Source organism: Phacochoerus africanus, chromosome X (genome assembly GCF_016906955.1).
Source record: "Phacochoerus africanus isolate WHEZ1 chromosome X, ROS_Pafr_v1, whole genome shotgun sequence".
Classification (NCBI taxonomy): Eukaryota; Metazoa; Chordata; class Mammalia; order Artiodactyla; family Suidae; genus Phacochoerus; species Phacochoerus africanus.
Genome location: NC_062560.1, coordinates 41,838,973 through 41,857,018, shown reverse-complemented (window position 1 = coordinate 41,857,018; position 18,046 = coordinate 41,838,973). Strand labels below are relative to the sequence as shown.

The window sequence follows — 18,046 nt, the reverse complement described above, 5'->3', positions numbered from 1 at the left end:
TGGGAGTTCCGCTGGTGGCACAACCGATTAAGCATGTGGCATTGTCACTGCAGCGGCTCATGATGCTGCTGTGGCGGGGGTTCAATCCCCAGAGCCAGAACTTCTTCATGCTGTGGGTGCTTAAAAAAAAACAAAAACAAAACCCCCCAAAACAGACGCCATTTGCTCTGAAGTTGTGAGACCAGGCAACTGAAAAAAAATCTTGGTAACACCAAACCTCATCTAGTTGCCGTCATGAATTTCCTCTCTGTTAATGATGCTACCCCAATGGCAGAGACCTCACTGACGAAACGCTTGAGGTCTGTGACTGTATCAGTCCGAAGCCATCTCTTATCTCATCATTTACCCCCGGTGTGACAGAACCATCACAACCACTGTGTATTGTACAGCGCTGAGCACATTGTCATCTTTTGTGGAAAATACTTGCGGAATGAATGAACGCATTTCTACCAGACTGCAACGTCCAGAAAAGCCAGAGGCGGAGGCTCTCCTACATTGTATTCTGTAGGTAAGTACAGACTCTCGCTAAGTAATCCTTCAATTCGGCGGTGCATCTCTTAAATTGCATTGATTGGAATCACCCTTTTCAGATGGGCGCTTTTGGATGCAGTGGAAGCTTATTTCAGGACTTAAGAAATATTTGCATGACTTTTAAGGAGCTTATTAAATCCTAAAAAGAGCCAATTTAAAAGCCTTTTCATTGAACCAAGAGTGAAAGTAATGAAAACCAATTTTGCAAAGTTTAAAAAAAACAGTGAAGCTCTTAATAATAATTGTTTTTGAGCTCCCTATTGCTTAACTCAATACATTTTGTTTCTGAGTAAAACTTTTCTTTCCTCTTGGGAACTCCTTAACCAGTTCCCAAATGACACAGTAATTGAAGTTGTTAACTACTTTCCCAAATGCTGATCATCTGCCTGGGAGTTTGAATCACTTTTAAAAGCTCCCTAATACCGTTCTTGGTGCAGAAACATTCATGGATGGTTCATAAAATTCCTGCGGATTCACTTCAGGTTTTCTTTCTCAAGTTAAAATATTATTAAATTTCATATGTTGTATTACACTTAGCGGGCTAGTCCAGTTGTATTCTTATGAACTTATTTCAGAGTATCTTGCCTGTTATATCCTCTGTTTCCATCATATTCTGTAGATGCTGGATCTTGCCATGTGCTGGAGACTCTAGGGGATGGGCAGCTTTCTTCTTTGCACTTTGATGGATTCCTTGAAGTTTTTTTTATACAGAGCATTTCTCATTTGTATAAAAAATCAGTTTGTCATTGGTTGATTTAAAAAATGAATTTTCTGTGTTTCAGGTTCAGTTCAGGCAAAAAGGCATATTGAGCTTCTACTAGGCTACAGGCTAAGATGATTTTTTTTTGTCTTTTTGCCTTTACTAGGGCCGCTCCCGCAGCATATGGAGGTTCCCAGGCTAGGGGTCGAATTGGAGCTGTAGCTGCCTGCCTACACCACAGCCACAGCAATGCGGGATCCGAGCCGCGTCTGTGACCTACACCACAGCTCATGGCAATGCCGGATCCTCAACCCACTGAGCAAGGCCAGGGATTGAACCCGCAACCTCATGGTTCCTAGCCGGATTCGTTAACCACTGCGCCATGACAGGAACTCCTAAGATGATTTTTAAAAAAATTTTTTACAGCTGCACCTGTGGCATATGGCAATTCCTGGGCTAGGGGTCAGATCAGAGCTACAGCTGCAGACCTATGCCACAGACATGGCCACACTGGATCCAAGCCACGTTTGTGACCTAAGCCTGCAGTCTGCTGCAGTGTAGGATCCTAAACCCACTGAGCGAGGTTGGGGATGGAACCCACATCCTCATGGACACTATGTCAGGTTCTTAGCCCACTGAGCCACAATGGGAACTCTGCTAAGATGGTTCTGAGTCAGATGGGGTCTCTACCCTTATGGACCTTTCAGCTCAGTTGGAGAGAAAAACACATCTATGGACAAGAATATGTATGCTGGTGACCCGTGCAGGAGACTTTGGGAATGGAGGAGTTCTCTTGGAAGAGAGAGGCTAGGTATGACAAGGACAAGTGGTAACTGACCAGGAGGTTGGGGGCAGGAAACACAGAGGCCCAGAGATAAGAAACACCAGGGATTTTGTGTCTTACTGAGAGCCTCACTGGGTTTGCTGGTGAATAATATGTTGGGCACAGTCAGTGTGGAGAGATACTAGAGAGGTATCCAAAGTCCAGCTCAAGAAAAGCTTTCTTGCTGTTCCAAGACTTTATATAGATATAGAGATAGAGATGAAGATAGAGATAGGGATATGTAGGCTTTATATATGTCCCCTAGTGGCGGATTTTAAAGAACATCTACTGTCTTCTAAATGTCCATCAACAGATGAATGGATGAAGAAGATGTGGTACGTATGTCCAATGGAATACTACTCAGCCAGAAAAAATAACAAAATAATGCCATTTGCAGCAACATGGATGCAACTAGAGATTCTCATACTAAGTGAAGTCAGAAAGAGAGAGACAAATACCATATGATATAACTTATATGTGGAACCTAAAAAAGATGATACAAATGAATTTATTTCCAAAACAGACTCAGACTCACAGACATTGAAACCAAACTTATGGTTACCAAAGGGGAAAGGTTGCAGGGGAGGGGTGGATTAGGGGTTCAGGACTGGCTTTTGCACAGTGTGGTATATGGAATGGATGGTCAATGGGGGCCTGCTGTTAGCAGGAAACTACTCATTCTGTAATCACCTATATAGAAAAAAGAATGGATATACGTATATGTATAACTGTATCACTTTGTTATACAGCAGAAATTAACACAACATTGTAAATCAACTGTACTTCAATAAAGTAAAAAGAATATCTACTGTCTAATATCGCCTGCAATAGAAACACAGATCTTTTTCTGCACATTTCAATACACTGCATATACATAGCGTCTTCCCTTAGCCCCATACCTGTCTTATTTTGTTCCTTTATCAACTTAGCTTGAGCTTTTGTTTTATTGAGTTCTTCTACAGCCAAAAATACTCTTTAGGGATTTTCTTTTGTTCCTTGTCAGGATGTGTCTTTCGTTCAATATGTTGGTAGGTTCCATTTTCTTTTTTCTTAAATTAAAAAAAATTGTTTTATTAAAGTTCAGTTGATTTACAATGTTGTGTCAATTTCTGCTGTACAGCAAAGTCATCCAGCCATACATACATACATAGATATACATTCTTTTTCTCATTATCTTCCATCATGGCCTATCCCAAGAGATTGGATATAGTTCCCTGTGCTGTACAGTAGGAGCTCATTGCTTGTCTATTCTAAATGTAATAGTTTGCATCTATTAACCCCCCAAATCCCAGTCCATCCCACTCCTTTCCCCTCTCTCTCCCCCTTGGCAACCACAAGTCTGTTCTCTATATGTGAGTCTGTTTCTGTTCTGTAGACAGGATCATTTGTGCCATATTTTATTTTATTATTATTATTTTTCCTTTTTTTTAAGGCCACACTCGCAGCATATGGAGGTTCCCAGGCTAGGGGTCTAATCAGAGCTACTACAGCTGCCAGGCTTATGCCACAGCCACAGCAATGCCAGATCCAAGCCGTGTCTGCGACCTACACCACCGCTCATGGCAACGCAGGAGGATCCTTAACCCACTGAGTGAGGCCAGGGATCGAACCAGCAACCTCATGGTTCTTAGATTCATTTCCATTGTGCCACGAGGGGAACTCCATGTGCCATATTTTAGATTCCACATGTCAGTGATATCATATGGTATTTGTCTTTCTCTTTCTGACTGACTTCATTTAGTATGAGAATCACTAGATGCATCCATGTTGCTGCAAATGGCATTATTTTGTTCTTTTTTATGGCTGAGTAGTCTTCCATTGTGTGTATACACCATATCTTCTTAATCCATATATCTGTTGATGGACATTTAGGTTGTTTCCATGTTTTAGCTATTGTGAATAGCGCTGCTGTGAACATATGGGTGCATTTATCTTTTTGAAAAAGTTTTGTCCAGATATATGCCCAGGAGTGGGATTGTTGGATCACATGGTAGGTTCCATTTTTGAAGTTTTCTTTCTTTCTTTTTTTTTTTTTTTTTTTGGTCTCTTCAGGGCCGCACCTACAACATCTAGAGGTTCCCATGCTAGGGGTCAAATTGGAGCTGTAGCCACTGGCCTATGCCACAGCCACAGCAACGCCAGATCCTTAACCTACTGAACGAGGCCAGGGATCAAACCTGTGTCCTCATGGATACTAGTCAGATTCGTTACGGCTGAGCCACGACGGGAATGCCTCAAAAATTTTATTTAGAATTTTAGCATCTGTGTTCATAGCGATATTCATTTATAGTTTTTTCTTAGTCTCTTTTCCTTTCCCTTCCTCCTTTCCTTTTTCTCTTCTTTCTTCTTCACACTCTTTTTGTCTGATATCAGCATTAGCGTTTAGCATAATAAAGAGTTGGAAACAATATTTTTAGAAGTTCATGATCAGTGTGACAAGGAGAATAGCTCTTCTTTGAAGGGTTAGGAGTCATATCCTATTAAACCCTTTGGGCCTGGTGGTGTTTTAACAGTAGATCTTAGATTGTCTTTTTTATTTCTTCAAGGTTATTGATTTATTCAGGGTTTCCGCTTCTCATTTTTAAAATTACCATATAGTAAGATTGACCTTTTTTGATGTATGGTTTCTATAAATTTTATTTTTATTTATTGCTTTTTAGGGCCGCACCGGTGGCATATGGAGGTTCCCAGGCTAGGGACTGAATTAGAGCTGTATGCCACAGCCACAGCAACGCGGGATCTGAGCCACGTCTGCCACCTGCACTGCAGCTCACAGCAACGCCGGATCCTTAACCCACTGAGTGAGGCCAGGGATCGAACCTGCAACCTCATGTTTCTTAGTCGGACTTGTTTCCGCTGTGCCACGTTGGGAACTCCTGGTTCTATAAATTTTAATACATGTCAATTTATGTTATCCCCTACCACAATCAGCATAAAGACCAGTTGCAACACCCCAAACCTTCTCATGCTCCCCTTTATAGTCATACTCTGCCCCTACCTCTAACCCCTGGCAACCATGGATCTGTTCTCCATCACTACGGTTTTTTTTTTTCAGGAAAGTCATATACATGGACTCATACCATATGGAACCTTATGTCAAATTTCCTTCACTTAGCAAAATGCATTTGAGATTTATCCAGCATGTTGCATGTATGGGCAGTTCATTTTTATAGCTGAGTCGTGGTCAATTTTATGGATGTATCACAGCTTGTTTACTCATTGAAGGACATTTGTGTTGTTTCCAGTTCTGGGCTATCGCAGCTAAAGCCATGATAAACATTTGCACACAAGTGTTCGAGTGCGCACAGGTTTTTGAGCATATAAGCTCATTTCTTTAAACACCTAGGAGATGCATTTCTGGGTCACATGATAAATGTATGTTTAATCTTATAAGAAACTGCTGAATGATTTCCCAGAGAAGTTCTACCATTTGATCTTCTCATTGACAATGTATGAGTTCCAGCATCACTTGTTTTTGTTCACTGGTCTTTAACTATGTTTCTCTACAGTGTTGATGGTGGCTTGTTGATTGCATATATTTGATAAGTTTTCATGGTGAGCTTTTGTGGCTGGAATTTATTTTTATTTATTTGGATTGCCATCTGCTGTTTTCCTGTAACTAAAAGATTCATGTCTTTCAAGCATGGTGGAAAATCCTTAGTCATTACAACTTGGAAGTTTCTTTTTCCACACTCTCTTTAATTTCTCTTTCTGGAACTCTCTTAAGTGTATGTTGGACCTTTTCATGCTTTTCCACATGCCTCTTTATCTCTCATTCATAGTTTCCAGCTCTTTGTCTCTTTGTGTTGCATTACAGGAAATTTCCTGAGAAATGTCTTTCCAGTCCTCACTTCTCGCTTCAGACAGATCCAATTCCTTAACTCGTCCATCGAGGTTTTAATTTTAGTGATAACATTGGTTATTTCTAGAATTCATATTTCAATTTTTCCTCATCTTTTTTGATAGTTTACTGGCCTTTTCTCAATTTTTTTTTTAAATTTTAAAAAGAATTAACACATTTCTTTTACGGGGTTTCTTTGTGGTACAGTTCTCAGATCTGCTCTATTTCCTTGCTTTCTCACTCCTGTGATTCACCTAGAGAACAGAAAGAAAGGAAAGAAGGAAAGGGCATCTCTACTTAGAAGGGAACTAATGAAGTGATGCATGATTTGGTAATTGGGAGGCAGGAGAGAGATTAGCTTGTGATAGGAATTAGAGAACTTTTATGAAAATATCAGGAAAAAGAACATTTCTTTAGAGTTTCAACAATATGTTTATGGGGAGTTCCTGCTGTGGTGTGGTGGAAACAAATCTGACTGGTATCCATGAGGTTCGATCCCTGGGCCCACTCAGTGGGTTAAGGATCTGGCGTTACCATGAGCTGTGGTGTACGTCACAGATGCAGCTCGGATCCAGCGTTGCTGTGGCTGTGGTGCAGGCCGGCAGCTACAGCTCGGATTTGACCCCTAGCCTGGGAGCCTCCATGTGCCGAGGGTGTGGGCTTAAAAAGCAAAAAACAACCCCCCCCCAAAAAAACCCAACAGTATGTTTACATGTCTAAATACTACTTTCTCAGCCTCTGACCTTCCTGTTTCTAATACAAAATTAGAATACAATACAAATCTAATACAAAATAAGTAGCACTTATTAAGCACCAATTATGTGGCTGCTACAATACTAAGTACATCTATTTTCATGCAATTCTCATGACCACCTATTTTACAGATGAGGAACTACAGCACAGAGAGGTTAAGCAGTTTTCCCTGAGATCACCCAGCTAGCAAGTAGCAGAGCTAGGATTTGAACTTGTCTTTCTCGAAATCTTGTCTTTTCTCTCAAGTCACTTGACTTTGTTAAGATAATGGTAGCAGTAAAAGGGTCTATTTTCCAAGATCTATTCTTCGGTTCTCTGCTTTGCATCATTTATAATCTCTTATCAGAGAACTCATTTTCAATTTCAAGAGCTATCTCTATGTAAAATACTCCCAAATATTCTGTCCTTAGTGATAACCTCTTCTTTGAAGTCCTTTGACCACTAATATCAAAGAAGCGGAACTGGACACTGCCTAATGGATATCAAGAAGTACAGTGTTTTCAATAAAAATTAAAAAAAAAATTTTTTTAAGTTAAAAAAAAAAAAAAGAGGTATGGCTGTATAGCAGCCAAGCCTTTGGATGTGCATGGCTGGGATTCTGCTTCTACCACTCATCAGCTGAGTAACTTGGACAAGTTGCTCAAATTCTCTGTACCTCTATTTTCTTTTTCTTTCTTTCTTTCTTTTTCTTTTTTTGTCTTTTTTAATGGCTGCACCCACAGCATATGGAGGTTCCCAGGCTAGGGCTCAAATCAGAGCTACAGCCGCCGGCCTACACCACAGCCACAGCCACGCCGGATCTGAACCGCGTCTGCCACCTACACCACAGCTCACGGCAACCCCGGATCCTTAATGCTCTGAGCAGGGTCAAGGATGGAGCCATTGTCCTCATGGATACTAGTTGAGTTCGTTAACCACTGAGCCACACGGGAACTCCAATATATTTTCATTTATAAAAAGAGACCATAGTAAGTTTGCTATTTTGTCTCAGACATATAATTTCTACCTCCCCCAAAAGCACATCTTCCCCTCTTTCTACCACACCCCTGAGATTTAGGGTCTTTCCCTTTCTTTCTGGCCACACCCATGGCATGGGATTGAATCAACAGTAATCTGAGCCAGAGCAGTGACAATACCAGATCCCAAACCCGCTGAGCCACCAGGGAAGTCCCTAGGCTCTTTCTTTCTTTCTTATTTTATTTTATTTTTTTTGCTTTTTCTAGGGCCACTCCCATGGCATATGGAGGTTCCCAGGCTAGGGGTCGAATCGGAGCTGTAGCGGCCGGCCTACGCCACAGCCACAGTAACGCAGGATCCGAGCCACCTCTGCAATCTACACCACAGCTCAACGGCAATGCTGGATCCTTAACCCACTGAGCAAGGCCAGGGATCGAACCCGCAACCTCATGGTTCCTAGTCGGATTCGTTAACCACTGAGCCACGATGGGAACTGCTCTAGGCTCTTTCTTGTTTCACTGCCCCTAACGCCCTTCCACGAAGCAGTTTTGAATCTAGCCCTTTCTTTTTAATTCTTTGGCCACCCCACTTGACCCCATGCCTAGGTTACTTCAAGAACCCACCCCCTTGTTGATTTTTGCTTTGCTCTCAGGATTTTTCTCTTTTAATTCATGAAGTCTTTTCTCCATATAATATACTTTGAATACATCCTGCAAGTCTGTGATTCTTTGTGACTACATTTTTTCTTTTTTTTTTCTTTCCTGATGATGAATTGTAAAAATTCTAGCTCCCACACAAGAGAGTAAATTAAGGATTACCAAACTTCCCCTAGGACCTAACCACTGTTAATTTGGCACACATTTTATTTAATATTATACATAACCATTATTAAAATTAGGTGCATATTTAATTAACATTATACATAACCATTATTAAAATTAGGTGCATATTTTATGTAATATACATAACATTTTGGTGCTTATTTCCACTAGCAACAACTTGTAAATATTCTATGTAATATTTTGCATAGCCGCTATTGAGATTTTGGTACATACTTTATTTAGTATTGTGCATAAAGGTTTTTAACATTATCACTTAACCATATATACTTTTGACATGTCCAGAGTAGCGTTATAGGTGTATCTCATCATTTTTTAGAAATTAGTTTTTATTACATATTGATTGAACACCAAAGAATATTTATAACGCGTCTGTAAGGTATGAAGAATTTTCATATAATGAGCAGTCACGTCCACATCGCCCTGTTTAAGAAATAGAACTTTAGGAGTTCCCGTCGTGGCGCAGTGGTTAACGAATCCGACTAGGAACCATGAGGTTGCGGGTTCGGTCCCTGCCCTTGCTCAGTGGGTTAAGGATCCGGCGTTGCCGTGAGCTGTGGTGTAGGTTGCAGACAAGGCTCAGATCGGGCGTTGCTGTGGCTGTGGTGTAGACCGGCAGCTACAGCTCCGATTGGACCCCTAGCCTGGGAACCTCCATATGCCGTGGGAGCGGCCCAAGAAATGGCAAAAAGACAAAATAAAATGAAAAAGAGAAAGAAAGAAATAGAGCATGAGCATTACCTTTGAATTCCTGTTCTCGTCCTCCTCAGTTGTAACTCTTATGTATTTCTACTTCTCATATTCTTACTTTTCATTATTATTTGCATATATGTTTGCACAGCTCAACACTATATATTTTGCTTTCCTGTGTTTTTGAAATTGATATCCCTGGAGCGTTCTCTCTGTTGTCTTCTCCAACTTGATTTTTTTCCCCCTCCACTTTATGTCTCTTTTGGGATTGTGACTAGAATGACATTAAGGAGAACTGATATCTTCATGATATTGAATTTTCCAGCCCATGAATGTAATATATCTCTCCATTTAGTTAGGTCTTCTTTAATGCCTTTCAATGCAGTTTGTCATTTTCTTCCTAAATGTCTTGCTGATCTTTTGGTAGATTTATTCTTAGATACATATTACTTTTGATACTATTCTAAATGGTCTCATAAAAAGTTAGTTTTCTAGTTGTTTGTTGTTGGTAGATAGAAATGCAATTGATTTTTTTTAAAAAAAGAAACTTCTTATTTAAAATCTGGAAACAGGAAAGCAATACATTTATTGTTTATGAATACATACAGCTGTAGCGAAAGTCTGTAAATTTGGTTGGAAAGGTGGGCACAAAGTTCCGGATAGTGTTATTTGGAGAAGCAGAGGGAATGGGATCAAGGAGAGGCAGAAAGAGGACATTAATGGTATCTAGAAAATTTTATTCCTTTGTGAGGCAAATATGGCTAAATATTAAGATTTGTTCAGGCTGCAAAACAGGCATATGAGTGATTATTTTATTATTCTTCGTACCTTTTTGAAATAGGTCATAATTTTAAAAAATGAGATACACAGTATTAATTATGTGTTCCACATAAAATCACTTTCATGATGGATGACCTCAGAATCCATTAATTTAATTCTATTGATTATTCTAGATTGGACCTTGTAGAGTGCGGGTTGTATGCTGAACCCAAGCTCCAGATATGATTGTTTTTTTGTGCCTTAGGATTAAGCAAATGAACCAGCAATGAAATGCCAAAGGTTTTACATAAGAATCTGGATTTCTGAATTCTTTCAAAAAATTAGAAAATATGACAACACTTTTTTCATGACATAATAATCAATTAGATATAAATAAGTAGTAGCTGCCTTTTTGTTTATTGACTGTTTACTATGAGAATTTTTAAACATTTTCGAAGATAAAAAAGAAGAGCATAAGAAGCTCCCAGACACCTATTGTTGAAATTCAACCATTATTGTTCATGGCCAGTTTTGTTATATCTATTTTTGCTGATCTTCTGACCCCTGGGTTATTTCGAAGCAAATCCCAAACACTGTATCATTTCATCCATAAGTACTTTAGTATTTATCTCTAAAAGGTAAGTGCTTCCAGAAAACATAACCATGATATTATTGTCAAACCTAAAAAAAGTAACAGTAATTCCTTAATATAGCCAAATATTCACTCAATATTCAAATGTTCCCCATTTTCTCAACTTTATTTTACTGTTTGTTCAAAAAAGAATTCAAATAAGACCCTTACACTGCATGTGCCTGATAATTTTCTTTCTTTTATACATTTTATTTGTGTACAGTTGACTTACAGTATTAGTTGCAGATGTATAGAAAAGTAAATCAGTTATACCTATACACTTGCTGTATTTTGTTAACTCTCGGGGATAACCAAAAATGTTCTATATCTGTGTCCCCAGTATGGTAGCTGCTAGCCATATATGGCTATTGTGCTCTTGAAATGTGGCTAGTGCAACCAAGGAAATGAATTTTAAATTTAATTAATTAAATTTTAAATTAATTATTATTTAATTTTAATTAATGTAAAATGTTTGCTTATAGCTTTATTGAAAGAAAATTCACATACCACAAAGTTCGCCTTTTATTTACTTTAATGTATGTATTTTTTGGCCATGCCTGCAGCATGTGAAAGTTCCCAGGCCAGGGATCAAACCAGCAACTGAAGCCATTGCAGTGACAACACCAGGTCCTTAAACCACTGCACCGCAAGAGAACTCCCAAAGTTCATGTTTTAAAGTGTACAATTTAGGAGCTTTTAATATATTCACAAGTTGTGGATTGATCACCATTTGTCACGTAAAAGAAACTAACAATTGCTCCCCATTACCCCTGCCCCTAACCCTTAGCAACCACTAATCTACAGTCTTTATGTATTTGCCTATTTTGAATATTCCATATGAGGAACTTATACAATAAATAGCCTTTTGTATCTCTTGTTTGTCACTCTGCATGATGTTTTCAAGGTTGCTCAACTGATACATTAATATGTATCAGTTAATTTAAATAAATTTGTGGCCAAATAATGCTCCATTGTATGTACATACCACAGTTTGCATATCCATTCATCAATTGATGGACATTTGGGTGAATTTTACTTTTTAACTCTTATCAATAATGTTACTATGAACATTCACATACAAGTTTTTGTGTGGATATATGTTTTCAGTTCTCCTGAACATATACCTCAAGATGGATTTTCTGGGTCATATGGTAACTCTGTGTTTAACTTTTTGAGAAACTAACAGATGTTTTTCCAAAGCAGATGCAATATTAACATCCCCATCAGGAATGTATGCAGGTTCAAAATTTTCCACATCTGCACCAACACTTGTTATTGTCCATCTTTTTGAGTATAACCAGTCTAGTGGGTGTAAGGTAGCATCCCATTGTGATTTTGATATTCATTTCATGAACAGCTAATGATATTGAACATCTTTGCATGTGTTTACTGGCCATTTTGTATATTTTCTTTGGAGAAGTGTCTTATTCAAATCCCTGGTCCATTTTTTTTGTTGTTGTTGTAATTTTAATGACTGAAATAAGACAGACCTAAAACTGCGGCTTCTGGAAGAACCATTTGTTTTTGCTGGTCTTGAATCTTTCCTAGAACTTGATCTTGGCCTCTTGCCGAGCCTTGAGTTTGAGAGCATGGTCTCCGAACAGCTCCTTATGGACAACAGTTTTGTCTAAGGGGATGTACCTTGTGGGCATGATGTGATTATAAACTTTCACAAAAGACTTCATCTTTGACCTCTTGGCAGTTTTCTTCTTGCCCATGGCAGCTGTCGCTGTGTGGGACAGCAATCAATTCCAGTCACCAGAGCGTGGCTATAGGGTTGGTCTGAGGTGCCATCATCAATGTTTTTTACAATGACTGCTTTGCATCTGGAGTAGCAACCAGCCAGGACCAGCACCGCCTTCCCTGGTTTCATGAACTTGCCCATTTGGGCAACAACCATTAGGGCCTAGAGCAAAAAGCCTTTTGTCCATTTTTTAATTGGGTTACTTGTCTTTTTTATTGAATTGTAAGAGTTCTTTATATATCCTAGAAACAAGTTCCTTAGCAGATATATGATTTTCAAGTATTTCCTCCTTTTGTCTGAATTGTCTTTTCATTTTCTTGAGAGATCCTCTGAAGCATGAAAGTTTTTTTTTTTTTTTGTCCATTTTTTAGCATATGGAGGTTTACAGACTAGGGGTCCAATTGGAGCTATAGCTTCAGGCCTACACCATAGCCACACAACACCCGATCCTCAACCCACTCCGTGAGGCCAGGGATGGCACCTGCGTCCTCATGGTTACTAGTCAGATTTGATTCTACTGAGCCATGACAGGAACTCCATGAAGCATGAAAGTTTTAAATTTTGATGAAATCAATTCATATTTTTCTTTTGCTGCTTGATACTTTAGGTGTCATAACCAAGAAAACCATTGCCTAAACCAAGTTCAAGAAGATTTACTCCTGGAGTTCCCATCATGGCTCAGTGGTTACCGAATCCGACTAGGAACCATGAGGTTGTGGGTTCGATCCCTGGCCTTGCTCAGTGGGTTAAGGATCCGGCGTTGCCAGTGAGCTGTGGTGTAGGTTGTAAACACGGCTCAGATCTGGCGTGGCTGTGGCTGTGGCTGTGGTGTAGGCTGGCGGCTACAGCTTCAATTAGACCCCTAGCCTGGGAACCTCCATATGCCGAGGGAGCGGCTCAAGAAAAGGCAAAAAGACAAAAAAAAAAAAAGATTTACTCCTATATTTTCTTCCATGAATTGTATAGTTTTTGCTCTTACATGTAGGTCTCTGGTCCATTTTAACTTAATTTTTGTATCTAGTGTAATGACCATATATTGGCATATAGCAGGGATACAAATTCATTCTTTAGATATGGATATCCAGTTGTTTCAGCCCTCTTTGTTGAAAACCTTATTCTTTCCCTCAGTGAATTATCTTGGCACCCTTGTCAAAAATCAGTTGACCAAAAATATGAGTTTATTTCTGGACTCTCAACTTTACTCTGTTGATGTGTGTGTAGACTTTATTTATTTATTTATTTTTTAAAATTTTCCCACTGTACAGCAAGGGGGTCAGGTTATCCTTACATGTATACATTACAATTACATTTTTCCCCCAGCCTTTCTTCTGTTGCAACATGAGAGTGTGTAGACTTTATATCGGTAGCACACTGCCTTGATCATTGCAGCTCTGTAGTAAGTTTTGAAATTGGAAAGTGTGCGTCCCCCAACTTTGTTCTTCTTTTTCTGTTTTGACTATTCTGGGTCCCTCGCATTTCCATATGAATTTCCAGATCAGCTTGCCCATTTCTGCAAAAAAAGAATTTTAAATTTTGACAGTGATTGCGTTGAATTTTTAGATCCATCTAAAGAGCATTGCAATCTTACCAATATTTCTTCCAATCCATGAAGCGGATATCTTTCCATTTATTTAGGTCTTTCTTTAGTTTCTTTCATTGATGTTTTGTAGTTTTTAGTATAGGAGTCTTGTACTTCTTTTGTTAAATTGATTCTTCAGGAATTTTATTCTTTTCGATGCTATTGTAAGTGTACATTTAGTTTTCAAATTGTTCATTGTTAATGTATAGAAATACAATTGATTTCTGTGTGTTGATCAGATATCCTCCAGAGCAATGTTGAACAGAATGGCAAAAGCGAACATCTTTGTCTTATTCCTAATTTTAGAGAGCAGTTGTGATGTTAGCTTCATTTTTTTCATGTGAGGCTTATATTAGGTTGAAGACGTTCCCTCTATTCTTAGTTTGTTGAGTGTTTTTATCAAAAAAGGGTGTCGGGAGTTCCCGTCGTGGCGCAGTGGTTAACGAATCCGACTAGGAACCATGAGGTTGAGGGTTCGGTCCCTGCCCTTGCTCAGTGGGTTAACGATCCGGCGTTGCCGTGAGCTGTGGTGCAGGTCACAGATGCGGCTCGGATCCCGCGTGGCTGTGGCTCTGGCGTAGGCCGGTGGCTGCAGCTCTGATTAGACCCCTAGCCTGGGAACCTCCATATGCTGCGGGAGTGGCCCAAGAAATGGCAAAAAGACCAAAAAAAAAAAAAAAAAGAGGGTGTCAGATTTTGCCTAATGCCTTTTCTATGTCTGTTGTGATGATCATATATGGGTTTTGTCCTTCATTCTATTCATGTGATATATCAGTTAATTTTCAGATGCTAAACCAGTTTTTCATTCTTGGAATAAATCCCTCTTGGTCATGATGTATAATCCTTTTTATATATGGATGGATTTGGCTTGCTAGTATTTTATTGAGGATTTCTGTGTCTCTATTCATGAGGGATATTCATAACTTTTCTTGTGATACTTCTGTCTGGTGTTGGTGTCAGGGTAACACTGGCCTAATAGGATGTGTTTGGAAGCGCTCCTTTCTCTTGTATGTTTTGGAAGAGTTTGTGAAGGATTGGTGCGAATTCTTCTTTTCAGTGCTCAGGTTGAGGACTTGAAATGTGGATGTCACCCAAGTGAGCACAAAATAATGAAGAGGGTCAACTCTCAGGAGCGCAGAGGAATGGGGCAGTGATATTTATGAGAACATAAGGACAAGGGAGATTTGAGAGGCAAGGCTTCAATGGGGGAGAAAAGGAAGTTCCTGCAGAAATATTGTCAAAGGCACTGCCTCCTGCTGCCAAGGGCTCTTGCATCTTGTGGAAAGGCTCTAGATTGCAGGGTGACCTCATTCCTCAAAAGAAATTCTCCAACTGGGCAACTGTGTCCTCGCTCATAGGCTGGTTGGGGCTTGCTCAGAAGTGTTAGCTCTGCTGGCCTCCCCTGCGCTTTCTTGATCCACGGGTGTGTGTAACACAGGTTCTTTGAACATCAATAACAGCGCTTTGCAGCGCTGGTCCTGACATGCCCCCAAGTGTCTTCAGTTATTTCAGGGGGTGTCTTGGAATTCTCAGAGCTAGGTACCTTCAATGTATTTTAAAAAGAGATACATGCTATTTCAGATATTCCTTTGTGGTAGATGTGTCACAGGAGGAGGAGTAGCAAGACAGGTGTTGTGGAAGAAAAACAAAGCAAGAAGAAAAGTTGCAAGTTACAGAAGACTGAGAATCTCCCACCTGGCCTGTTGAGAAGTGTTCACTCTTGTCCTAATGGCTGGTTTATCCCATTGTTTGGAAGCAGGCATGGAACATCAGAGTAGATGCTCAATAAATCTCTGCTAAACGAAACATTATTGAATTAATGCATATAAGGCTCTATGTGTGTATGGGACACAGTGTGTGGGAGTGTCTCCAGATGTACAAAAGTGGGGGTGTCCGTGTGCTCAGAGGAGATAGCATGTGTGAACAACCAGGGCAACAGGTGGGTGTGTGTGGCAGCCTCAGGCCCTAGATGAGTTTCAGAGAGTTCTAATATATGATATTTTGTTCTACGACTCTCTTAAGAAAGTCATCCTTCTTACAGATGCTTTTCTGGTTGGCAACTATCCCTTGCAGCAGGCAGAGGCTTTCTGCATGTGGAGTGTGGCTGTGACTGTGCAGTGGTCAGTGTGTGAGCTGTGGCATATGGAAGAGGACAGCGAACTTGGAATCAGAAGGTGGGAGTCCCAGCTCTGCTTCTTGCCACATGGATGGCATCATCAGAAGCATTTATAAACACACAAGGGAACAATCTGCCATGAAGAAGAGTCAGCCAACACAGGAAAGAGGGGAAGTGAAATAAAAGGGTAGAATTGTTGGTTAAGAACCCTGAATTAAGTATTTTTAAAATGATTAAAGAGAAAATATGCAAAAGAAATTGTAAGACGAGGACCCTATTTAAAGGAAAGAACATACAGACTTAAAAAGAAGGAGGGAAACTTCTAGAAATCAAAGTATGTTTATTGAAACGAAAAGTTCAGTGTGTTGGCTCTAATCACTGTTAAAACATTTAATACTATTTGGTAAAATTGAAGATGTTCAAGTCTCTTCAAGAAGTTAATCAGGAGTTCCCGTCGTGGCGCCGTGGTTAACGAATCCGACTAGGAACCATGAGGTTGCAGGTTCGATCCCTGGCCTTGCTCAGCAGGTTAAGGATCCGGTGTTGCCATGAGCTGTGGTGTAGGTCGCAGGCGCGGCTCAGATCCCTCGTAGCCGTGGCTGTGGTGTAGGCCGGTGGCTACAGCTCTGATTTGACTCCTAGCCTGGGAACCTCCATATGCCGCAGAAGCGGCCCAAGAAAAAGGCAAAAGGACAAAAAAAAAGTAAAATATTTTCAACATGGCTCACAAAGCAAGACCCAAATATGCGGTGTATGGAGGCTACATCTAAATCAAAGTGATTCAGTCAGGCTAAAAATAAAGGCATGGGCAAATGGAAATAATAAGTAAGTGGAGACTGTGATCTTTTATAGCAAACAAAGTAGAATTCAGGACAAAAAAAAAATAATTAAACCTGACAAAAAAGTATATCTTGTAATGCTAAAATCCGATTTCACTATGTAGGTATAAGAGTTATGAAAATCTGTGCACCAAATTCTTTAAAAAGCAGAAACTACAGGTGCAAAATGATATGGACAGAAACAGATTGCTAATAGGAGACTGTTAACAGGGCATCCCTGGTGCAGAACAGAGCAAATGGCAGAAATATAAGTAAGAATATAGAGGAAGTAAATAACATAATCAAAAAAATAGATCTCATTGATCTATAGTGAACTTTAGGACCCAATAATAGAGAGTATGCCTTCCTTCTCAGAATAGTTACAGAAATCCATCAACTATCAGGTCACAAAGAGTGTGACAATAAGTTCTATACAACAGAAGTATTGCAAGCAATACTTTATTATCACAGGGCAACAAAAAAGATTTTTCAACTAGAAATGTAAATGTCTTCTATTAAACAACTCTTGAATGACAGGGAAAATACAAGCCAACATTATAGAGTAGCTTTAACAAGCAAACACACAAGTAATGAAAACACTGCATAGCAGAGACTATGGGAGGCATTTAAAGGAGGGATCAGAGGAAAATGTCATACCCGTAAACACATATCAATAAAAATAAAATGAATGACATATCAACTTAAGAAGCGAGAGAAAGAACCACCGATGAGTCAACAGAAAGCACAAGGAAGAAAAACACAAAGGTAAAACCGGAAAAATAATGAAGATTGGGCATAGGAAACAGTAGGTCCGACCAATAAATAAAAATCCTGGTTCTTTGAAGAAAGTAACAAAGTATATAAACCACTAGCTCAATTAATCAACCCGGAAAAGGAGAAAAACAACTACAAAATAAGAAAGACAAAGAAGAAATAGACAAGGATGGACAAAAAACTTGGTGTGGGCTAAAAATGGGAACAGAATGAGCCAGACTGTTTTCCAAAAGAGTAACAGAAGTAACATAATTACTCTAAACAGGGAAGGGAGGATGAGAGGCATTTTAGAACCCAGGATTTGACTATATACTTAAGACTGAAGGGAAAAAAACCCCTGAAAACATACATTGAACTCTCTCCTTCATAGGTTTGTTTTCACAATGGCATGAGTTTGATATTCTGAAACTGCTTTTGGGGGTCTCTTAGTATGGAGCAAATAAGTCCATGTTTTCAGGGTAGTTAGAATCAGGTTTCCTGCAGTTTGAGAA

General features: G+C 39.5%; 1 pseudogene; it reads right to left on the bottom strand.

Moving 5' to 3' along the window:
* Positions 1–11,986: 11,986 nt before the first annotated feature.
* Positions 11,987–12,409, bottom strand: LOC125118801 (60S ribosomal protein L27-like; annotated as a pseudogene).
* Positions 12,410–18,046: the final 5,637 nt, after the last annotated feature.